A 26,684-nucleotide genomic window follows, 5' to 3' on the forward strand; every position below is an offset into this window, starting at 1 on the left:
TCTATATCCTGCCTTCATTCCCAATGCGATAATTCCCTTACTAATACCATTCAATAGGACGGATCACATCAAGTAAGAGGCCCAAGCGTTTAAAACTTCGAAGACCTTAAATTCAAAACAAATACGACATATAAAAAAAGTGTTGAATTTACTAAACGGATTGGTTGTGTAACTGTGAGCACTCCTGACATAAAATACGGAGCCCCGAGTTCTAATTCTGGTCATGTCGTTTGATTTTCTATGGCGTATTACATCCATCGTTGTAATTTTTCTATTAATCTAGTAGCTCCCAACCGGTGGTACGCGTACCCCTTGTACGCGCGAACCAATCGGGTGTACGCCGAAAATAATCGGTAATGGTGGACGCCAGGAACTATGTATCCCTAAACAAGGAAATGTGTATTAACATAAAATGGGGTATTTAAAACAAAGTTTCTATTTATACAATTATTTATAGCTTAAAGTGTCACCTACCCGTAGTGAAATTATGTAATAAAATGTGCACGTTAGATTTTTGGGGGTGCAATATTAGTTATATACATATGGAGGGGAACTGGAGGTAAAAAAAAGTTTGGAAACCGGTGATCTAAATCATTTCTGTTCGCAACAAGTTGTGGAGTTTACTCACCAACGTACTCGTCAGCAAATGTCATCCTTTGGTGTCCCTAGTCTGAGGAATAAACCGTGGATACTGATGGCCTTCCGCTTCTAGCATCGGGGCGTACCATCCAGTCCTTCCAATCCACAGTATTTGGATTTTTTTCTCTCACTCCGAGGCGTCCGGTAAACGCATAAGTCGTGATGAAAGAATTATCCGCCACTTATTGATGAGGAGGAAAGTTGTCGAGAAATCCGAGGAACACACAGCAATCCTCACCAGTGTAATGAATTCCAAAAGACTTTCGTTGGTAGAAACGACGTTGAATGTTTCTCACTTCTTATGGAAATAAGTTATCGAAATGAACATTCGGAACGACTTTCACAATTATGGTTGAGCTCTCTATAACTCTCGTTTCTTGCCTGATGAACTCAAAGAAAGCTCCAATGTGAAGCTAACTTTGATTGCGCGACTATGCATGCACTTCGCTGCGCGCGACGAGTCGTGGAAGTATCTTGCGGGAAGGAACGAATTGCGCGCCACCATTCGCAGACACTACAGAAATATTCCCTTGGTTGACGAACACAACAAACAAAAATCTCCGAAGTTTGGTGTAGGCCTGAAATCGCTCTTCTAATGATGAAAAAAACCATTCACAAATCCTTGAGGCGAAGAACAGAAAGTGTGTCCAACCATTAGAAGAGCTACTAAGTCTTTTCTTGTGTAATGAGCACAACGAGAGTGACAAACAGATAAATCAAATGAGTATCCTCCAAGTTTAGTACCTATATCCAATCAGTCCTAATTCTCTGGAAGAACGAAATATTATCTGCTCTTCGAGAATCAGGAACAGAAATATGTCGAATTATTCCAGCCACAATCTTTCCTCGTCAGATGAACTCGATGAGAGTCCCAAAAATGGCCAACCGGCAAACAAAATTTGGTTGGCGCGGATAACCATGCACGAACCAATGGGATTTTGTTCCTTGGACCGGAGTCGACCGATCGCTCCATTCACCGGAAGGATACTGTGGGAGAAGACGGGAGGCGCAGATAAAAGGGCGCAGATACAACGCACTCGGATGGATGGGTGGGAAAGGGAGAGGGTGACCGCGGCCTAGAGGTAGCGCGCTGGAACGGGACGAGACCGGGACTGGGAGACGCAAAGACTCCTGAAGTTCTGTCGCAGGAGACGGCGGGATGGGTATTTGCTTGAGCTCCCTTATCTCCCCTATAGGGTGGTTTCCTATTATTTTTTTATTGCCTTAATCGAAAGATTATTACTCCTGGAGTACGTATTTCACGCTTTTAGATTTTTAAATGACAATATCTATTTTTCGCGATTAAATGAAAAGTGAAAATTTTCAAGCGCGCGAAAACGCGACGCTCAAGTATGAATGCCGGGAAATATCTCCGTGCGTCGTATTTCTGGTTCCCCCTCCCGCCCGGTGAGGTGACCTTGAGGCGAGGCTTAGCGCTGATACGTCGCAGGCTGCCAGCGGGTAGCTGAGTACCTTGCTGAAAGCTAGCGCTTGGCTTAAAAAAGGTTTATTAATACCTTATCAAACGAAGAAAACTTTCCGACCTTAGCCAGTTTTAGTAGGTGATTATTAAGACATGTTTCCCTGAGCTCTGTGCCTCATGCATGCATTGGTAACCTCAGACGATGTATAACTCCTATCCTCTCGTGTAGAAACTAGGTCCCTGTGACGTCACGTGGAGTGGAATCGCATGGGCGCCAATCTGGCCTTTTTCAAATGAGGATAAAATTTGACCCTTGCCATTCGTCTAAACCGGTATTTCAAAAACCAAATAATTTGTGTATTATGAATACACTAATGGTGGGTAACGAATTGCAATCAATGCCTTTCGTTTTCTTTGATGAAGGAAACTACCCTATTCTCCTTCGGGAATAGCCTCAGTCTTCATTCATACTGGGATTCAGGCGCTGTTGTTGTCAGTGGCGGTTATATTGGGGTGGGGGGCTAAAGAGACCCCCCCCTCATTGGGTCGAAAAACAAGGTGGATAAATTCGAAATTTTTAGAGGTTGCCACTTAGTAGAAAATATTTAGATATATTTCCGATACATTTACCAATAGGCGGATTTAGGGGGGGGGGCACGGGTGCACATGCCCCCCTCAGACGCATAAAATATAGACAAAATTGTTAATGCAGTTATCATTACGTTCGTTTTGTTGTCATGCGTATTACAGAGCCTCAATCATTTAATTTTATATTAATAACTTTCATAATAGAAATTCAAAAAAATTCGACATTTTTAGAGGTTGCCACTTTGTAGAAAATATTTAGCTATATTTCCGATACATTTACCCGTTGGGGGATTTAGGGTGGGCACGGGTGCACGTGCCTCACTCCAGACGCTTAAAAAATAGACAAAATTTTTAATGCAGTTATCATTACGTTCGTTTTGTTTTGTGTATTACGGAGCCTCAATCATTTACTTTTATATTATTAACTTTAATATTTCAATGAAGAGAATATTTCGTACAGCAATGGTTGTATCATTTTTTAATCTCAAGTATGAGAAGATCGTTTGCCTGTCAGACCCTTTTGCACCCCCAGAATAAAATCCTGGAACCGCGCTTTCATTTACCTGCTTTAACGAATTGAAATAAAAATTAGCTCTAAACTTACGGCCTATTTTACACGCGTATTATTGGCATGTTACAATACAGGGGTAGATCCAGAAAGATGCTGGGCGGGGGAGGGGGCTATATTCCCCTTTCCCTTTTGGTTTCCAATTTACGCTGTATAGAATTGTAATTTTGTTCGGACCCCCACTACTGCTAGGAGGTTACCCCCCAATTAGCCACCCCCTCGTCCCTATCCTGGATCCTACACTGGTTGTAGTGATGGAAAAAAGTCGGTCAAAATGAAGTAAATTTCAGAAAACTTTCAATAGTACATTTCACGGTCAATCGGTATTGCTACATTCTTTGCTGGTGGCTATTTTTAAGAGAAACATGTTTTTTTTTTCACCAAATGACCATTCCAAGTCGATTTTCGTCGCTATAAATTGCTGTGTATCAGTGATGCAAAAACGTCGGTCTAAATCGATATGTAGAGAAATCGATTTTTAATCGAAATTAAAAGCACTACTTTTCAACAAAAATCAAATATGAACCAAAAGATCGATTAATCGAAAAAATCAACAGTTCTCTTCCGAAAAAATGTTTAGTATACTTCTGAAAAAACTCAAAATACAGATTTGAGCAGTAAGAAAGATCACATAAAATTTGCTTGGAATACATGATTGAATCACTAGTAGTATAAGTTTCGAAATGCACGCACATTTTAGTTTTGGGATGGCAACTTTGAACCATTCAGCCAAAATTTTTAAGAAAGATCAACTAATTGAGATGATTTCTTCATGATAGAGAGCGTGTCTTTACAATTTACCGGCCAAAGATAAGTCTGTCACTCGGGAGGAATGACGTTATTATTGGTCGGAAGTAACGCTGCTGAGATCAAACGCAATGTTCAAGATCAAAGTTGAAAAATCAAGTTTGAATCGAAACTCGAAGATGACGGCACGATGTCGATTTCCTCGATATTTGACAATTGAACTCGATTCCCTCCGTCTTTGACTATTAAAACTTGATTTTCGATTTCAATCGATATCGATTTTTCGCTGGTTAGGCAGGTAAAGGTCATTAGAGCAAAGGGGGTGTTTCAGGAGGAGTCTGCAATACTTCAGAAGGTGGTTGAGGAGACAATTTTAAGCATTATTTTCTCCATGGGCTCGCAACTTCTTAGTTACTGAGCTATGGCAACGCAAACATGTTTTTAGATGCACTTCGCAGTTACCATGAAAACGGTTTTTCTTGGGTAGTAAGCCTTTTCGACACTTTATTTAATACGCTGGATTTTAAGGACATTAAATTATTAAAGTTGGAGGAAAATGTGCGCTTATAATTTTCTGAAACAATAAATCTCAAAATGGTTGAGATTGCGCCATCGTAATTTATTTAATGCTCTGGGTTTTTGAGGGCATTAAAAAATTGAGGTTGAAAGAAAATGTTCGATTATAATTCTATTAAACAGTAAATATTTGCGCTCAATTAAACGAGAGCCGTGAGCGAGTATCAACAACACGATCGCGCAATCTCACCCATCATGGGCGTACCCAGCGAGGGGCAGGGGTGTCAGCTGCCCCCCACCCCTCTAGAAGCAAAAATCGCTAAGTCTTTAAGCAAAATGAGCACTGAATCGAAACGAAAGTATTCAACAAATTTTCTTTAAACCCACGAAAAATGGTTTGTATTAATAAAAGATACATAACTAAAATAAAACTATTTTTTCAAGGAAATAATCTCATAAACTAATAAAGCGCTGTTATAATTTTCTTAAAATGTTGGTTTCATTCTCCTTTTCCATGCTAAAATGTCACAACTTGGCTTGCCTCCCACTAGAGCACGGCTTGCCCCTCCCCCCTTGTTATGATCCTGGGTTCGCCCTTGTCACCCATTTTGAGATTAATCGTTTCAGACAATTATAATCGCACATTTTCGTCCATATCTTCAACCCTGCCTTTCAGAATACATGTTATTGTGGAAGAATTCCCGCAGCAAATGGCTTAGCCAACTCCGATCAAACCTTACCCTCCGGAAAATATTGTAGTGAATGAAAAGTTCGTATAATTACACAGTGTGATGTTTACTCATTCTTTAGATTACGGTATAACCATCGTCCAAGTGACGAACGATTGGCTAAGAAGATATCTACTTTTGTGAAGATATGTATGAAATTAATCCGTCAAAATTAGTACGCTAAAATAATATCTTGCAATCTCCCTTATCGCTCTGGCGTTGAAACGTGCATAACAGTGCGAAATGAGAGTTTTCAAAGATTAAGCATGCTGTCGAATATTGGACCTTAATTTTGATGTCATGGAAAAGGACGTGAGAAAAATGCCTGTCGTTTTATTTATTTACTTCAGTTTGAGTTCTTTTTGCTTTGAGTAGTGTTATAATGAGGTTCCACGTCGCTTGCGCGGAGTAATTCGAGGAAAATCACCCGAATTAAGACGGAACACCTACTAATTGGAATTGCATCACCATAACGCACCAGCTTACTACTCGTTCTTAATCACAAAGTATCCGTTATGTTACCTTAATCTTCGTATTTGCCAGTGTTGTGGTTGGGTCGGTACGGCGCGCCGTACGTCGGTACGCCGCGGCGTACCCCCTAAAATCCAAACTCGTTTTAAGCGTACCGGTTAAAATACCTTCGCGGCCGGATGTATCATACATGCTCAGCTGTTGGAATTTTTGGCGAGTACCGCATAAATTTTTTCCCACTACAGCACTGGTATTTGCACTTATTCCTTCTATTTCTCGAAGCTGGAAAAAAGGAGTAAGCACAGGATGATGACGTCAAGATTGAGGATTACCTAATTAGCCAGTCACAATGGTATATAGGAGACATAGACGGATTTAGGGGAGATGCACGGGGGCACATGCCCCCCCCCCCCCCAGACGCTTAAACTATCATCATCACTGGTCAACAATCCTAGGATTGGTTTAACGCAGCTCTCCACTCAGTTCTCCTATCAGCTAATCTTTTCACACCTACGTATTTCTTCTCTTTCAAATCCTTCTTCACTTGTTCCATATATTTTGTTCGAGCTTAAACTATAGTCAAGATTTTTAATACGGCTATCATTACGCTCCTTTTGTTTTGTGTACTACGGTGCTTCAATCATTTAATACCATATTAACAACTTTCATATAAAAATGAAGAGAATATTTCGTACAATAATTGTGGTAATGTGTAAAAAACATTTTTTGCCATCATGCGGCATCTTTGAGTACCGGTATGTTTTTATTATCATATTTTGTCGTAGATGGTGCAATACATAATTACAGAAATTTTAAATAAGCCTTGATATATTTTTTAAATTTAAAAATGAGTGAATTGAAAAAAACATACATGCGGATATATAATCAAGTTTAAATTCCTGTGGAACGTCTAATGCAAGTGCCAGCTCGATTTTGAGTTAATGGGTGGTAGTGGGAGAAATCTAAATATATTTTAACTTTCATTCATAAGACAAAAGTGGAAAGGTGAACACAATTTAGATGACTGACACAACTACCTCTTGATTTTAAATCCCACTGGTCCCCTCATATCATGTTCTTTAGAAATTAAAACATGTTTTTACATTCTCGTATTGATTTAATTCATTTTTACTTTTCTCTTGCGTGCCAATTTCTTTCAATGCGACTTCGATGTTGAAACCTGGTAGTCACCGTCGTCATTCTACTTTTCATCGCTTGCATCGTGCATATATTGCACATTACCATTAAATTCTAGCGAATGAGCATAATTCTATATCAGCAGCGAATACAGAAAAACTCGAGGGGGGTGGGCGCAAAAGATATCTTGAGTTACCGTTACTTTTATCCTAATAAAAAACAATCAAGTCACACGCAGGGTTTACAAAATCTTTAATTAAATTTATTACGCATATATACAAGACAATAGGGTGGTTTCCTATTCTCGTGTCCTATTATTTTTTATTGCCTAAATCGAAACATTATTACTCCTGGAGTACGTATTTAACGCATTTACATTTTTAAATGACGATATCTATTTTTCGCGATTAAATTAAAAGTGAAAATTTTCAAGCGCGCGAAAACGCGACGGCTAAGTATGAATGCCGGGAAAACTCCGCGTGACGTCGTTCTGGGGCCGTATTCAGTATTTCGTCGGTACCGCACCGGTCGGTTTCCCTTCCCAGCCCACCGACAGCACATCATTCCGTACCGACGACGGTTTCCATACCGACGGCGGCAAATTCAGCGATTCAGTATGGTCGTCGGTATCAAACCAGTCGGTACGGTTTCCCCTCCTTCTCAAACAGGGAAAATCCGAATATATCCGAAGTTAGAAGTCATCTAACGTGTCTCCACCAATGAAAGAAGGGTAAAAACAAGTGAAGATTCATTGGCACAGTTTGTTGTCGTCATTCTCAATCTTTTTATTTGCGGAAATTACGACTTATTTTAAATATTGGTTCCGCATATTGCTATTTATTCATGATTTGGTAATATAGTTGTCATTAAGTAAGTTCCGTCTAAATGTTATCAACGGAAGGTTATGCCATTGGCACCGTAGCAGACGAAAATAACACACCATGGAACGTGAACGTAGGATTCAAAAGCAAATGTAAATGTCATATTAGAGGAACAAGTTAGGTAATTGTTATAAAAATATGGAGCTGGGTGTAATTAAAAAAAGTGTAATGACGAGGAAGTAAAGAAATTGTGATTGGGTGAAATGCATATGTTTAAGTTGCGCATTCCAAGTGAGAGAAAATGATAATATTGCGGCAAACCTCATACTTATTAACAAATATTTTCTTTTATCGTCAAGTGAATCAATGGCTGGCGATAAAATGAAATATAGTTGCCTGTTACAAATGAAAGAAACTGTGGCAAACTTCATACTTAAATAAAAAGATCTTAGTTCTATGCCGAGAGAAACGCCAAATGATGATTGAGTGAAATAATAGTTACCTATTCAGAGTGAGATAAAGTGAAAACATTGCGGCAAAACTCATATTTAATAAAAAAAATATCTTTTTTATGTCAAAGGAGCAAATAAATGATGATAGAGAGAAATAAAGACTATTACAAGCGAGTGAAAGTGGTAACATAAATGAGAGAAAGTCATTATATGTTAGCAAACCTCATGTTTATTAACCAATATCTTATATTTCTGTCAAGGTAATCAATATAGATGATGACACAGTGAATTTTAGAGGCGTATTCGAAGGGGCAGAAAAAGATAACATTGCAGGTAAACCTCATTATTTATTCGGTGATGAGGTAAAAACAAAATAAAACGCACAATGAGCACCATGAAACGCACTAGTCGGTGGCCGCGCCGACACCTTTTTGCTGTCGGTACGGCTACCGACGAACTCCCGTCCTCACGTCGGTGCCGCACCGATCGGGTTCGTACAGAATCGCACCACTTATTACCGGGAGTCGGTGTGACGTCGCACCCGACGAATCGGTGCCGCACCGATCGGTTTGGAGTTACAGAATACGGCCCCTGGTTCCCGCTGCCGCGACTGAGGTGACCTTGGGGCGACGCTCTGAGCGCTGATACGACGCAGGATGCTAGCAGGTAACAGACTACCATGCTAGCTGGTAACGCTTGGCTTAAATATTGATTATTAATACCTTATCAAACGAAGAAAACTTTCCGACCTTAGCCAATTTTAATAGGTGATTATTAAGACATGTTTCCCTGAGCTCTGTGCCTCATGCATGCATTGGTAATCTCAGACGATGTAAAACTCCTATCTATTCGTATAGGAACTAGATCCCTCTGACATCAAGTGGAGTGGGCGCCAATCTGGCCTTTTTCAAATGAGGATAAAATTGACCATTGCCATTCGTCTAAACCGGTATTTCTATAACCAAATAATTTGTGTAGTATGAATACATTAATGGTGGGTAACGAATCGCAATCAATGCCTTTCGTTTTCTTGATGAAGGAAACTACATTCCATCTATGATTTTTTATCAAAAATATTCATTACAAAAAAGCCCTGATGAAGGTATCAAAATATACCGAAACATTGGCCAAAAATTTAACATTTAATTCTTGAAGACCTTCCGCCTTGAGACAAAAACCTTATGCGTTTCACTCCAAGAAACAAATCATCGTTAAAATTGAGGCCAAGGAAAAAACTCAAATTAATGAAAATAATGTCAATCCTAGTAAACCATCATCCCTAAGCGTATATAGAAAATGTGTGGTTTGACAAAAACTAATCATTTTCATTAGCAGGGGAAGCGAGCGTAGTGGCATCGTGAGTATTGCGTTGGCCCATCTTTAATCTGGCATGAGGAAGTCATCAGCTGAGTTCGAGAAACATCGCCGTCTCCAAGATGAGAACGTGTAAAACCCGAAAACTAATCCAGTCGTTTTGTCGCTTATCAAAAATGTCCAGGATCCAAATTTGGGTGGTCATCTCCAGAAAACATCTTAGATAGATCTCACACAATCTTAGATAACCTGGAGAAAGGAAGATTAAAGAGAGAAATTCGGGTGCATGCCGCGTGACGCAGCGGAAATTGCCCCGACGACCGAATATTTAGAATAATTTCTTTAGAATAATTTCTTTAGAATAATTTCTTTAGAATAAATAAAAACAAAAATTACTATAACAGAGATACCGGATTGAGAATTAGCAATACATGGAATCCAGTCATCCACAACATTTCTTCATCTTTCCCCTCCAGTCCTCACTCCTCACCCCATCCGCCCACATCTCCTACCTGAAATAAAAAGGCAGCTGAACCGAACTACAGCACAATTCCCTTGAAGAAGTGGCCAGCAGTCGGTCACGAAACGTCGGTATAATTTCCGATACATCACGTGGCATACACCCCTATGTCTCTCTTTAATCACCATGTGCCGCGAAAGCTTTAATCAAGAAACAGGAGAAAGGAATTCCTAGCCCCTATTACATGCTATCAATTCAAATTAGGGTTAGTCCGGGGTGAACTCAGCCTTAAAAAATCCAAAGCAACCTTCAAGTTCAAGAATCGGTGAATGGAGAATTGAAGAACGATATATAATGAAAAATAGGAGTTGAAGCAGAAAAAAAAACCTACCACTTATTTTCTAGCTGTGATGTATGCCTATTACTACTACAGGTGGATTACTTTCTTGAAAACATTCTTTCCCACCCTATTTTAGCGCGAATAGTTGATAATCATACCATAACAGCTGCTTTCTGTTTACACTAAACGAAATATTTGGTCTATGTAGTCAGATTTTATGAACCGAGTAATTTATTTTTTGCGACCATAAGCAAGCTCATACTTCTCTCGGGGTGGTTATATCTGAGATCGCACTGGTGACGTCAACCACTTCAGGAGGCGACTCAGAGAGTCCTTTTGTTCGCTCTGTAGATACGTCACTAAATTCCAGCACTGACCTCTCGTACTCTGATTTTGTGAAGCAAATATTTGCGTGACACACATATCTTTACGACGAAAACAAGCTATCAAATTTGTGCACGCGGCTCCAAGATGCTGTCGTTTTCCTGTTTTCCGACGACACCAGTGATGTGGCTGGTGATTCACGTTCACTTAGTGAAACTGCACCGTCGAAACATTCTGTCGTTTGTGAAATATGTTCCAGAGTTTCAATATTTCCTTGTTCGGCAGTTCTTCGCTCATGGTCAGGGGCGGTCTGGGGTATCTGGCAGACCTGGGCAAGGACTCATAATAGGGCCCTCTTAACCGGGGAATGCGGGGGTCCTGCCCCGGAAAATTTTAGGAAATTGTACGCCCGGAAATGGATTTTGACGCTATTTGGCTCTTAAAAACCAGATGAAAGTTAATGAAAATTGCAATTTAGTAAGAAAAATACCATGAAAAGTGAGAATTTCACAGCTAATAAAATTTAAAATTTTATCATGGCTCTATTATCTATTTACAGTATCCTTGATATTGCACTGAAATAAAAAAAACAAAAAAACATTTTTTGGATAACCCTTTCAAGAAACCATTCAGGTTTTCTTTCATCTTATGACACTTTAATTTATTTAATGTAATACTTTTACATTGAGTATGTTCTAAATAAAGCATAGACATTTTTAATTGCCAAAAAAACTTATGTTCAAGTAATCCTCTTTTTATTACTCCTTTTATATGCATACGCTTTACGATAAACGCAAGCGTTGTGGGCCTCCCCGTAAGATCGGGGCCCTCGGCCTGGTCAGACTGCTACTGCTCAATTTTGCGGCGGTGACCCATTGGTGAAGTCATTTACGCCATTATGGAAGGGTGGAGAAGTAAGGGCATAGAGAAACCCGGCGTTGGGATTAGGCTGATCTCAATGACAGGCGCCAAGAATTCAGAATCAAATAATTTAAGTCCAGTACTGCCAACGTACAATGGATATTACCATAGTATTCTGCATTTTTAGACAAATATACAGAATGAAAATGTTTAGGAATTTTCCTCTTCAGGGCTTGTCAACATGGTGAAGAGCAAATACACCAATGTAACGTAATTAGCGCTAAGATAGCATAGAAGATCTAATATAAATATACATTTAACTGTCCACGTTTTATTTACTGCGGTCTCTCGGTAATACGGGAGATTTCGGACCAGAGTGCTTCCTGCCGGATTACCGAAAGCGCAGGATTACTGGAAATCACTAAAATGACGGAATTAAACGGCAGAAGCAATGTTTTATTGTATATCGATGGCTAATAGCAACTTTTTATGAGGGCAAAAAAATTTTTTTTAATTGTATACAATTTTAATTGAAATTAAAAACCAAAAATATATAATACTGAAAAAGAAGCATATATTTGCAAACACAGAGTTGTTTTTTGCTTGAATTTCACTGTTTATTATCAGTATTAACTCAGACCGGCCAAATTTTGAGATACGTGTTGTTAGAACTTAGCCATCGATATATACATGAATATAGTATTTTTTTATTATACACTACATTAGCACGTACACGCAATGGAAGTCTCTAGGTTGAGAAAAACTACAATAACTACTTCCCCCCTCCCTTTCCACTGCGGGACAAGTGCTCGTGAATGACTCCCATCTCAGTAAGCACTACTTCCTAATTTTCTGAGTTGGACCAGGCTAACCGGCGAAGTAGACCACTCAAAATTACCGATCTACCCGCTTGGTTATTATTAAGGTATTCTAACAATTCCAAGTTTCCATGGAGTACTTATGAAGCATTCTGGTAGCCTTCCCTTCCTTCAAGCACTTCCCTCTTCCCGATCCAGACATCTATCAAGCGGGTGTCTGTATAAAAATACCGGATTACTGGCAGGACCGGAGAAGTAAAGTGCCGGATTAGAGAGCAAGTATTGTACTATGATAGCTCTAGGCATCGGTAGGTGGACAACTGTGACACTAACAATTTTTTGAACTTTGGAGACGAACTACAAAAGGGATACACTTTTCACATGTAATCTCGACCATGTTCGCTGATTTCGACGGAGATATGGTGCAAAACCAGTTCTGACCGGAAGCGGATTTCTTAGGCTATCCAGTCTTTTCCGGAAATCCTTAAGATTAACTCGTTGGAGAAGTGATTGCCTCCACTGTTGAGAGCTCAAGTTTTTGCTTCCCGAATTGGAAATGACAAACAGATACCGAGCGTTGAAAAGATCCGAAAATATCATCGGGTTCCTCAAGGTCGTTTTCTAAGATGACCAATCTTTGGATTAAAAAATGTGGGTCAAATTGCCAACGTATTAAAGTGTCATCGTGCACGCCACAAATATTACAATAGAGGATATAATAAAAGGAATAAGTTTTGGTCGTATGCTTCAGGGAAAATCTTCAAACGTAGATTCGTTATTTGATAAAGATAAAAAACTTGTCACCGAAAATATTGACAAAGCTAACGCGTTAAATTCTCACTTCGAAAGTGTATACACTACAGACGATAATGAATTTAATTTAGACATACCATGTACTGAGGAATCGATTGAATAAATCTCAATACAACGCGATGCGATAACTAAACAACCAGCCCTGCCAGATCAGCCCTGAGGTTGTTGGGAAAGTCTTTCAACGAAACGTCGGACTACAACATGACTGACCAGGTTGGAAACCCGAGAAGATTTAATCCATGCTATTCACCGGGAAAAGCTCAAATTCTTCATAATAGCACATTTTTTCCAACGTTAATTATAATATCCTTATAAATCCAGAGTATTAAATAAATTGTCGAAAATACTGGCTACCTTACAAAGACCATTTTCATGGTGACTGCAAAGTGCATCCAAAAATATGTTTGCGTTGCCATAGCTCAGTAACTAAGGAGTTGTGACCCCATATTTATGGACAAAAAGTTCTGAAAATTGTCTCCTTTACCACCTCCTGAAGTGTTGCATATTTATCCTGAAACGCTCTGTAAACGTGTAGGAATGTGTTGGCCAGAATGTGTGAGAATGTGTTGGCCAGAATGTGTTGGAACGTGTTGACCACTGTGGAAATGTGATAGCTAGATAGATCTGATTGTGTGCAACTGTGTAAGTCAGCGTGCTTTCCCAGTAGGTATGAGATCATGCATTAGTTTACGAAGAGGTTTGAGCCGTGGGCGTTCATTTTTTTCTAACTATGCGAACTTCGATCATGTAAACAGAAGATGCGTTTCCAGGCCAAAATATTGGTGTCAGCATCAAAAATCTGCTTGAAGGGTTCCCCATTCAGCCATTTTCTCGGAAACTCAAAGAGAGGGAAACGTGAAAGTTTCCTTTTCAACTTTGCATGACTCGGTGACATCATTAGTGTGACGTGTAATGAACTCGTTCAGGGCGATCTGCTCATTGCGGGAAGAAATCGCTCACAACAATGAAACAACAGAAAACCACGCAATCCCGATTCGCGGGGTCGAGGATTAGTTGAGAAGGGGTGACCCGCTCGGAAAGAGTTCATGACGTCACCAAATGATCTGCGAAAGGGTTTACACCGTCGATTTTCTGGTCGCAAATCATCGTCGTCACTGGTCAACAATCATACGATTGGTTTGACGCCGCTCTCCAACCGATTCTCCTTATAAGCTAATCTTTTCACACCTACGTAGGTATTTTTCTTTCACATCCTTCATTTGCCTGCAGCACTTATTTTGTTCGAGGTCTGCCTTTTCCGTTTTTGCCATATACAGGCGGTCCCCGACTTTCGTACACAATCGGTTCCCGAAAACTTGTACGGAAGTCGAACCATTGACTTCCATACTAATTAGGGGTTACGTTCCAAAAGAGCGGAATATGCGTACTAAAACCTTTTTTTTCACGGAATTCATTTCAATTGACTTAATTTTAATAATATGTTAATAAAACTTCTCAAATCATCTAATTTCTTTCGAAAATACGCAGAAAATGCAAATAAAAGTTTAAAAAACAAGAACTCCGTTGGCTATCGAGTGAAACTTCCTCTTGGCGTTTAAGTTGACATTCCACTTATTACGTCCACTATAAATAAAAGGACATATCAAGAAGCATAACAAAATGTATTTGTTGAACCCGCACTCTGGATACCTTTTAATTTTTACACCAAAATTCGACATTTGGCAGGTGACATTCGTGATCGCGTATATTCCGCATGTTATTCAAAAAAGACAAAAGAAAAACGGAATTCGGGTGATATTTCGTGCAATATCGTTGCTGAAGGTTTACATGAATTACAAGATGAATCAAACAGCACTCAAACGAAAAAACACAATTAGAAAGGTCTTACTAGTTTTATTGAAAGCTATTCGATGATGTCTAGTCAACTTCTTTTGAAAAATATCTTCAATGAAGGCTTTCTTCTTCTCTTGATAAAGAAGCCTATAGCAGGCAGTCTCTCTCCCAAATAAATCACCTAGATTAGAGTCAATTACCAACAATTCCCTTCATTATATACGTTCGTATTGTTCGTATATACTGCCGATCTAAGACCGTGCTGCCGATACTGCCATTTGAAACAATTGAATGTTGGGATGCGCAATAAACATCGCGGGAATTTTAAAAAAATTACAGACCAACGTCCGAAAGTCCGAATTTAGCGTACGGAAGTCGAGTAAAAGGTGTCAATTTTGAACGTACGAAAGTGCGAATTGTACGAAAGTCGAGGACTGCCTGTACTTGTCCCTCGACGATTGTCATCATCAGGCCAGCGTGCCTCAGTATATGGCCTATAAGGTTGTTCCGTCTTCTTATCAAGGTTTTCATGAGGCTTCTCTAGCGGGAGAAATAGGCGACGTATCGTAAATTGGACTGATACGGGTCCTGAGGCGGTCTGACCAGGTCGGCTGGTCGGTAATCGCCAAGGGCCCCTTGTTTGGGGGGCCCCCACAAAGCTCGCGTCAATCGTAGAGCATATGTAGAAGGTGTAATAAAAAAGATTCAGATTACTCGATCCAATTTTTTTTGCTATTATAAAATTCTACGTTTCCATTATTTGCTTTATTCACAACATACTTAGTGTAAAATGTCTGTGTAAAAGATGATTAAATAAAGTTTTCAGAAGACCAAGCTTTTTTGAAAGGGATATTCGAAAAGTCTACCAGAGGTTTTTACATTTTAGTGCAGTTACAAGGAACAAATTCACTAAATAGATTGTGCAACCATTATACAATAGTAAATTTTGTAAGCTGCGAAATTCATCCTTTTCGTTGCATTTTTCTAAAGAAATTACTATTTTTTGTAAAATTTTAGGGTCAGAATAGCGTCAAAATCCATATCTGGGTATGCAATCTCCTAAACTTTTCCGGGAGAAGACCCCCGGTGAGGAGGGCCCCCAAGCACCCCAGACCGCCCCTGGTCTTTTCATTATTCAAACTCAATCACACTCGAGTATAAAATAAAATTGGAGAACGATCCCATAAGGGATTATAACCACCAACAGAAGATACATCTTTGCTGACCGAATGAAGCGCTTCAGCTATTTCTCTAGCGTATTATTTCGTCGCCTCGGTATAAATTCGTCATGGCATGGAAATGATAGGATATTGACCTCGTGGTCGCCCTACTTCTACGCTCCATAGCTACTACGCACGTGCCCTCTTCCTCATTGATTGAAGGCTCTTCCTTACAGCCACCCTTAAGTCCCAACCCACTGACCTTTCCTCTCATCGCGGTCATATATCTTCTCCGGCGTGGTAGTTAGTGTGGCGCCTCATGTCATTTCCGCTTTTCGTAACAGGTGGGACCTCAAGGAGGTTTCAGTTGCGGAATGTATGGGACCATAATCAATAGATGCGGAATGTTTCCAAGATAAGGTTCTGTCTTCATTCACAAAGATAGATTCCTATGGCTAATTATTATGAAAGTATTCTACCGATCAAGGTAGGTTTGTATAGAGTATTTTAGAAGTATTCTGGTCGTCTTCCCTCCCTTCATAGACTTCCCTCTTCAATTCACAATAAGACCTTTCCTTTTCATTCTATCCAATAATCCTATTCTCTTTCTTCCTCTCCCTCTTTTACCCAACATTCTACCCTCTAACACTGTTTTCGACATCCCCTCCCCGCTAAGTACTCGATGAAGGTCTACAGATGCTCTAAACACGTTTACGGCTATAGAAGTCCTTTATTTATTTTTAACTCCCTTCAATTGTTTCCTAATTCATTTCCTAGGTTGTAGTATACCTTGAGGCATGCCTTAGGATAATCTTGATAAGGAGTCATATAAGTACCATGGGTGATACAGCTGCACTAGACTTCAGAATTATTATTTATTGCTGTACTATTCTCCCCGAGCGCATTTTATTGCGCTATGTCATAAATATTCAGTCGGAAATAGGTTATCTTTAATGAATTCATAATTCATATCATATTACTACCGCTATCCGCATAGTAATTACTCAGATATTTTTCTGCTCTGAGTTATTATTTGATGAAAGCTGTCTTTTGTTATTTTCAGTATCTATTTGCTCACCTTTACCACCGAATTGATTATTAGTATAAATAACTGTCACACCTTGCTCAAATTTTTAGCTCGGAAATTCACTTCCACTTGCACCAAATAGTTGAGTTTTTCAAAATGCATCGCGTTGTTACATCGCCATTGTTATGTATAAATGAAATAATTTATTGGCATAAAATTAAATTTCATATCTCGCAGCTAAAAGTAAATTGGTGTTTCATTCAATAGGTAGTGCAGTAATTCAAATATGAACCAATAAAGCTGGGACTAACACATCGGCAGAATATGCGTACATCATTATATTATTTAACTTTATCTTTTACCACAAAATTATGATTATAGGGGGTCACAAATACTTTAAATTTCTATTGTTCTATAATTTATCTATTGACTAATAACATCTATCATCCCGCACATAAGCCCCATTTCCAATATTTATTAACAGATAACTTGAGGCTTGATCTCTCACAACTTGTTCTAGCCTCCATTCGGAATTTGATCTCTTCGGTCAGTCAGAGATATTTAAATCTTCTGTCGTACGTTCATCATCACTCTCTGTTGCCTATGATTCATGCCTTTTATTGCTCCATATAATTATGAAATCAATTATGTTACCTAACCAATTGAGCTACGAGATAAGTCCGATTCCATTTTTTTACTTTCATATCGCGACCAAAAGAAAGATCCCTCGCTATCATGCGTGCGTTTTGTTTTCTCGTCTTTCAAAAAACATCGCGCGGAAGTTAATGACCTTATCACACGTCTATCATATTACGTCAAATTGCAGCACGTGGAGATTCTACTCGATATCTGAAGACATGAAGCCAAATTAAAGAAGCGCTATAGTAATGTTCTTATCTGAGGTCCACGTTGATGATTAAAGAACGCATCACTCCTGACCGACCACTCTTAATTTCCCGATGTATTGCAAGATGGAATTTATAGAATGTGTAATTTTCGCCATCAAAAATATGTGCCGCTGTACTTTGAACATATTTATCTTGAAATGTTATCACGATTCTATCATAATGCACACATCATTATAGATATAATTTTTGTACTGAGGTCCAGCCATTTTTTTATATGCACAATTTATTCAATGATAATGATGCAAAAATGGAAAAAGGAATACTACGCACCCTAATTCAACAACTTAGAATTCCGACAACTTGGAAACTCATTTTTAGCAAGAATCCCTAACCCTAGAAAATTCATATATTACCAGAAGATGAAAAAATTAATATATAAATGGAAGTAAAATCAATTTAACCTAGTATTACATTTTAATAAAAATCAATGGTTCTAAGTCATGGGAACACATGGGTAGATATTTATTTCTTCCAAATTATCATAAACTTATATAATGGAAATATTATTATGCAAGGATGTAAAGATATTCAATTTATATTTATTACGCAGTAAATACTCTATCTCTCTCTCCCGATATTTACGTTTATTGCCCAATTAATTACATGAAAGAGTAATGATGCATAAAGGAGGTTTCAGTGTGGAATTATTTAAAATTATGAGCTCTCTTATCTTAAATATGAAAATTTAACCATATCGAATAAAAAACCGGGAAAATAATTTCTTATTTAAGATACAGGCGATTATTGATAGGAGTTTACTTTATGTATTCGCCCTAAAAATCTCAAGGTGATAGCGTAAATTTAAAACGTTAGGAAGTGGAGGAAAGTACGACAGATTAAGCAAGACTGATGCTCCATCTTAAGGAGCCGAATTAAATCAGTTGAAAGCGTGATACTCGAAAAGTAATGGCAGCGGTCAGCGGCGTAACTATGGGGGGATGAGGGGATAGATTCCCCCCAAAGCCTCAGAGAAATTTAAATTTTTTTTAAATATTGTCAAGTTTTGAAATATAATAACTGCATCTGCTTAAAGGTAAATTTTTGGTGCCAAAATGATAAAATGTATTTTCCGGCATGCCATTTTTCAAAAATTTTCCCGGACCCCTCGTTGCATGGGGGGGGGGGGGAGTTGGTGGGTCGCCCCCTCTGGCCCCTCCATCCCCCCAAAGCATATTATGGATCCGACGGCGTTAACTGTATTCTTGGGATGAGGACAATCTTGCCGGAATCGACTATTTTTTTATCGATAAAAAAAAATTATTTTTAAAAACCAATTTTAGGAAACAATAGCAATATTTAGGAAGTAAAATATGCCGTCGCATGTTCTCTGATAAATTCTGTGCATTTTGGTACCTCATTTGTAGAGTTTGGTTGCGCACAAGTTGAGAAAAAGGTATCTATACAGTAGAAATAATATAGAGGATTATATAGCCCCCCCTGCACCCCGCAGGGTACGTCCATGTCTCTGATGGGACTTTTATTTCCTTCAGTATATCCGAGTTTGAGAGTGTCCATGCGGGCCTTGGATTTTGTTTATTGCGCGCTGCGCAGCCGCCTTTACCCTCTTGTATGCAGGGTGTTTCAGGAGGAATCTGCAATACTTATGAGGTTAGCAGTGCCGGATTTACGCAAAGTTACGCTATAGGCACCTCTCCATTGAGCGCCCCTCCTCACTTGAGGCCCCCCCTCCCCGATTTTATGATAAGGCATAGCCCCTCGCATGAGGTAAGGTTCGGAAAAAGGAATAAACAGATATATGGCTGACAGCATGAGTTTATTCTGGAATTTTTACGCAGAGAAAACATAGACAATTCAATTTTTTAAATCAGCTTGGAGTAAAACTATGTGAAAAATTGTAACTTTTATGCAGCTAAAATACTTTATGAATACCCTTTCCAAAAATAATGTCTAGCCGCAATTCATAAAACAAAAAAGAAGAGTAAATAAAAACATTACGAACTGCTGTAACTGAATGAACTGCGGCAGCACGAAATATAATATAAATTAACTAATTTTAAAACGCATGAAGAGCAGTGGTAAGAACTACATTTTCAATTGAACAAAGCCTCTAAAATACAAATACGGCCAACTGCATATCTTCATGCAATATCTTCTAGAAAAATTAAATCGCAGATTAAAAATATGAATGAAGACGCAACGGGACATGCCTCAAGCACAACGAGAACTACTTAAAAGTTTCCTTCTTGTCTTCTTTTCGGCAAATTCATAAATTATGGCATCGCAGTTCAAGTTCTGCTATAATCCTAACTTAGCACATTTAAAGCCCTAGCAAAGAGGGCACCAGCAGGCAGACGGAACCCACATAATAAGTCTGCTGACGGCGGTGCCCTTCCAGGCACTTCTAGTACAGATCATTGCCAGTTGCCTAACAGAAGGCGCACCTTATACTGCGACGCCAGTAGGCACGTGCCTATTTTGCCCTACGGAAAATCCGGCCCTGGAAGTTAGTAGGGGAGACAATTTTAAGCATTTTTTTGTCCATAAACATGGGGTCGCAACTCCTTGGTTACCGACCTTTGACACCGCAAACATTTTTTGGAGTTACGATGAAAACGGATATCCAGCCTTTTCGGCCATTTATTACTCTGGATTTTTAAGGACATTGAAAAATTAAGGTTGGACGAAAATGTGCTCTTATAGTTGTCTGAAACGATTAATCACAAAATGGCTAAGATTGCGGAATCGTATTGTTGATACTCACTCACAGCTCTCGTTTAATTTAGCTCAAATATTAAAGTGTCTCAAAAAAAGTTTGCTTTGTCATAGCTCAGTAACTAAGGAGTTAAGACTCAATGTTTATGGACAAAAAATGCTTAAAATTGTCTCCCCTACCAACTTCGTATTGTGGATTCCTCCTGAAACATCCTGTATATTTATTTACATTGATTTACGACCTTTCGCTGATGATTGTCTTGTGAGTAATGGCATCACTTCGACCACTTGTTCATGAGCTTCCTGACTTGCATGTTTTTCCCCTGAAAAGGATATTTCTTATCTCTTCCACACCTCATCTTCGCAAACACTCTTCACGGCCGTATTGTTGTTTTCCTTCCATTACCTCCTGTTATCTTCCTACCTAGTTTCTTTGCCATGGTCAAATTGTCTCTACCTTAAAGTGTAGCCGCAGTAGCCTTTCAACAGACTTCTCTTAAGTTTCTGCTTTCTTCTATCCGCATGACTCAAGAGTATTTATAAAATTAGCGCTCAACTTGGGTGTGCAGTACAATATCCATTCGAAAGCTTAAGGTAGTGCGCAAGCAATTTTGGGACTGGAAAAGTTTATTTTTTAAAGGGGTTCGGGTTGGTGTGGTGACTTCATGTTGGCCTCTCACCGAGAGGACCTGAGTTCAAATCCCGGCGATGACAGAGATTTTTCTTAGAGTTCTCGAACCCTCCTTGGGTGCCTTGTAAGATGCGACTTCGAGGACAGCACTCCGACCGTCGGATGGGATGTCAAGCAGTGATCCCCTTGGAGCCTTTCGTTAAGACCAGGCTAATATCGACGCCAGGTTTCCCTCCCCTGTCCCTCCCTACCCTTTTATATGGCGCAAATGACCTTAATTGTACGTCGCCTCCTCCAATTATCATCATCATCGTCTAATCTATGAATTCCGGTGGTCGTGGGAGGGAGGTTAACAACGGTGGGCTCTTGTTTACGATTTTCGTTGCCAACTTTGACATTTTTTTTACGTTTTCAATGAAATTGAATGCCCCCTACTACATTCACCGGAGTTTGTTTTGAAATTCCTTCTTCCCTTCCTATCATCTCCTATCCTATTGGAGGTAAAAGTCGCATTCATTAAGCTCTTGGAACAACTTTAGGAAAACGAATTTCACATGAATTCATAGAAGAGGTTAGGAAATCACTCGAATGAGGGGAATTTTTTTAACAGAATGATAAATAATTTGTTGTATGTTGTTGAAAATATTTTGGATATGTAACTCTATATGAGAACCCCAAAATTAGAGGAGTACAGCAGTGGAGGATATTATGGGGGGCAAAAGGGGCTATAGCCTTCCCTTGGGTATCCAATTTACACCAGAAAGAATGGTAATTTTGTTCGGAACTTCACTACTACTAGGAGGTTACCTCCTAATTAGCCCCCCCTTCGTCCCTATCCTGGATCCGCCACTGGGTACAAGTGCAATTTTTATTATTTCGAGATAATTGCAGAATATAGTTAGTTGAGTATGGTACACAATATTGTTGCGGCAAAGGGATGCAAGTGAATTACTGGTAAGTATATAGGTGCATACAGATTCATTATTCACTTGTAACCCTTTGCCTCTATAATACAGTGTACCACACCAACCATTATCTGCACTTATCTCCGAAATTATAAAAATTGCACTTGTGCCCCCTAGCTTCCTAGGGCCCTCTTATTATTGGAGAATTTCGTCATTGTAGTCTCGAGAATTTCATTCATTTTTTATGAGGGAAATTATGATTTTTAACTTTTTTTAGCGAGTGATTCCAAAATAGGCTAAGTTTTTTAAAATAAGGGAAAAACCGGAAACTGTAAAAATACTGGCGTGAGAAATTCGCAAAGAATTCATATCCGTTCAGTATAAGGCATAACTCCATTTTATGACTGCTTGCATATTGTTCGTTAACCTCGAGACAATATCCTATAGTATTGTTACTTCCCAGATTGATTTCATGCCTGCTCATTGCTAAGCCCTTTCGTTATTATTATTCCAGCATATTAATTTGACTATTGAACGTAAACATTCCGTCGTTATTGTATTTATTTTTCAAAGTTTCTATTATTTATTGGATGACCTATCTAAGATGGTGGTGCATAGGTTAATTTGGGTTTAATATAAATGTTGTACATTGTGTTTTATTCCAGTTGTCATTTGCCAGATGCTATTTGAGAGTATTTTCCCTTATTTTAAAAAGCCTCTTTCCCTCATAGTTAGAAGACGTTACAAATACGAACCAATATGTGAGAGTTTCAGGAAAGAACTGGGGGGGAAAAGGCTCTATATAATAAGGGCTAAAACTGTAATCTGTCATCTTCGATCTAAAGATGCTGGCCATGATGCTACCAAAACTTTTGTCATCACTACCGCAACTGACGCGGTAAAAGCCCGAAAAATTAATAGATTCGTTGCAAAACTTCGCAGATGTTTTTTCTCTTACTTTACTCGAAGTTCTCACTGTGACCGCAAGTCTACACTGACTAAATGATCTTCGACCTCACTTCAACCCTCCCACACTCGTGAATAAGAAAATGTGATGATCAAAATTCAGAAACGCCTCATGGAAGAGAATGACGTAGGATTGCATCTAAATGGTTGGATTAGGGAAATTTTCATGAAAATCGTCGTGGAGAATCGCGAAGCCGTTGCACAGTGATGAAGAGGTACTAGAACGGTGGTGGAAAATAAGTGAAATTAAGGGATCACTAAGGAAATTGCAGATTATACTGTCTTAAGTATGACGTAAATATAACTAATTTCGAGTAGAAGAAATGAAAAAATTAGGCTCTATAAATAAATAAGCAGAAATTTTCCCAATGTGATACAAAATATTTTGTTAATAAGAATTACTTTACAAATTTATTAAATAAATCATAACATTGAGGGATGAAGTTAAATAAATTGGACGCAAACTAAGGACTATGTCTTACTTATAATTTTTTTATAAGTATAGTTATCACGTATAAAGTCTAGGAAAACTCTTCGAATGAATAAACCCATAAATAAATTATGGAAAATAAAATAATAAAATTTGTTAGGTTCCCTTACCTATATGCACGACCCTGGTTTCATAACATATTTACATCTTTAGGTATTACGAGTACGTTATGTAACTATGTCATGAGATAACTATGTTATAATATGACTACGTTATGAAACCCGAATCGTGCCTATTTAAATAAGTCAGTGGACCTAAAAAAGATTTATTCTTTCATTTCCATAATGGAAAGGTTTCACACTATTAAGCCTGAACTTATCAGTACACATACAAACATTTTAAACGCAAAATTAGGAATGAATCAGCAAGTTCGACTGATTTAAAATGAAAGATCCATTTCAGTGTGGAGAGGTAAACATTTTATGGCACGCACACGAGATACACTCGCTATTATGCTTCTCCCGCGCTTTTCGTAATCTAACTGCTTGACGTCACTTTATGCTTCTATGACCATTCTTCAGTATTTACCACAATCGAATCGATGAAAAATTCGTCAACGAGCCCATTACCGTTTGAGTTGCGGCTACTCCTCAACTCTCCAATCTCTTGCGTCGATATCGCGTGTTTTTTTGTTATTAACACTTCGGTGTACAATATGCATAATCAAGTAGCGGTTCTCCCTGAACATGACCTCTAGTGGCGTTTAAACTCATTAAAATTGGGCGGTAAAATTTGAATTTTATTTTATAATAAACTTGTGAAAAAATGATTGAATGAAGAGGACTGTATTTTAGTTGTAACTTATTTTTCACTTACAGTTAGTTATATTCTTTCTGGAGTGCTGGTCATTAAAAATAAATCCTTTCTTCGGAATCACGCTGACATTTCAAGGCATTTATTCACCTTCATCGGCGCTTATTCTTTTCTATGTAACATTCATTCAATTTGCGAATGTTCTGTCTTTTGAATATCAAAATATTTCAAATGACAGATTATTCGCAGCTTTAATGAGTTTTACCTAAAATGAACTAATTTCAAAGAATTTATTCACCTGTGTAGGTGAATAAATTCTTTGAAATTTCGGCGTAATTTTAATTTATTGTTCTAACCAAACAACACTCCGGAGAGAACATGACTAGTTTAAAAAGTAGTTGATAGTATATTATCTAATTTTTCCCTTCCATATAATGTGAAATGGGTTAACTTTGGCCCAAATTTTCATGATTAATCGGAAAAAACTTATATATAATTTTTAATTAATAAAAAATGACTAGACAGTGGTTAAAATTATTGAGATATCATGCACCTACAATTTAAGGTTGTTTCTCAATCTCTGGACTATTTTTACAACCAGGATTTTGGCCCAATCTAACAAATGTATACAAATCTAGTTCTAAACCATGAGTTGGAACAAGGGTATCCCACACAAAATGCCTCTTAGTTTACTGTTTTCAAGTGCTCCTTGATTTTAATCTGTAAATTTATTTTATTCGGGTAAAAATAAAAAATAAAAAAAATATTCCAGCTAGGAAAAATCATTTTGTATCGCAATGTAGAAATGTAAATATATCCAGTTAATGTTCAAAAGTCCTTCTATACCATGGGAATATTACCCAAAGTAATTGCGAAGTGAAGCCAGTTCTGCTGCCTTTTGACTGATGCGAGAGCTAAGTCGATAACTCAATTCAAAAATTCGTAACTATGAGTATTTTTACGTCTCGGGGCAAAAGTTAACCTGTAAAGGCCCAAAGTCACCACAGTTGACCATACCGAATTATTTCCATGAATTACGGATGAACGTTCCCATCAGTGTACAGACATACCTCGTGAAGTGTCCCACCATCGTCGAGTTAATCCCCTGGTGGTACTGAATCCACAAATGATGTTTTCTGTTCAAATCGTCTTCTACATCTTCCGCAGTCGAGCGCAGCTCCTACGAGACCTGTTGCGTCCGCTCCTCAGTCTCCTCATGTCCCTGCTCTTCGGGTGGCATTAGGCGGCCGTTGGCTCCCGACGGAGAAGTGAGGGAGGGACTCATAAAACCATTAAGGAAGCAGTTACGCACCCAAGTCGATCCGATTATATTTGTTCCCCGCGGCTGTAGGCGGGGGAGGAACCATTGGAACGGGCAATCGGCGGGCAAGGAGAGGGGAAATATCACTCAAGGTCGGTACTGCTCCTTGGGAATAGGAGTTGTTGATGTACGGGCGCCCCGATCAAATGCATTCATGGACGTGGCCACGAATGTTTCAATAAAGCAGGGTTCTTCAACCTTTTTTTTTAAATGCAATCGATTTCACATCGTCTGGAGAGCAACAATACTCCATCACTTTACAATATACAACTACTTTACCACCATATAAATAAAATAAAATGAAACATGTACTTTCAAATTGCAATAATCTTTATTGGTTTAAAATTTCAATCAATCGACGCGATTTTTGACACTGTTAATTTATGACGAGCGTGTCGATGTTTGGTTTTATTTTTGCTAGCGTTCTCGGAGTGTCGTTCGCGGGCGTGGTGCGATACAAGGAAGTATGGCTAGAAAATAAACAGGATTTTTGATTAACCCTATTTATTTTTCTTCTGCACAACTTTCACCTTATTCCCTACGACCTATAATTCCCTCCTCTTTTACTACACTTTTCCATTCGAATATTCTATCAAAAGTGCGAAAACTTTACTGCACGTATTGATGAAAACATTCTGAACTAAAAAAGTCACTCCTGCCAGTGCCGATACACATGGGGGGCGGCGCCCCCCCCTTGCGGGTCTGCCCGTATTGCCGAACATTACAAAACCACTATTGTAACTTTTTTATAACATAAGACGATATTGTCTTTTACATGTGTACAATCACTTTAAATAAGATTTTTTATACTCTGCACTTGACATGATCATTTTTTTACGATAAAAGCAAAGACAACTCAAGATATATTTTGCGCACCCCATCAGTTTTTTCTGTATCCGCTACTAAGTGCCAGCGCGATTCAAAACTATAAAAAATGACGTAACTATAATTTATTAGATTCCTTTCCTCATCATCCAAGTTGACAATCGGCTAAAAATGGTATTCTTGACACTGCGCGATTCAAAACAAATATTTT

General features: G+C 38.6%; 1 protein-coding gene across 2 annotated transcripts in view; it reads right to left on the reverse strand.

Moving 5' to 3' along the window:
* The window catches only part of LOC124168517, an 87,819-nt gene extending 62,293 nt beyond the window's left edge, over window positions 1-25,526 (reverse strand). For both annotated transcript variants that reach the window (XM_046546843.1, XM_046546842.1), the window contains exon 1: window positions 25,398-25,526. The gene's annotated coding sequence lies outside the window, so the exon portion shown is untranslated. The remainder of the gene's footprint in view (window positions 1-25,397) is intronic.
* Window positions 25,527-26,684: the final 1,158 nt, after the last annotated feature.

Source organism: Ischnura elegans, chromosome 11 (assembly GCF_921293095.1).
Source record: "Ischnura elegans chromosome 11, ioIscEleg1.1, whole genome shotgun sequence".
NCBI lineage: Eukaryota > Metazoa > Arthropoda > Insecta > Odonata > Coenagrionidae > Ischnura > Ischnura elegans.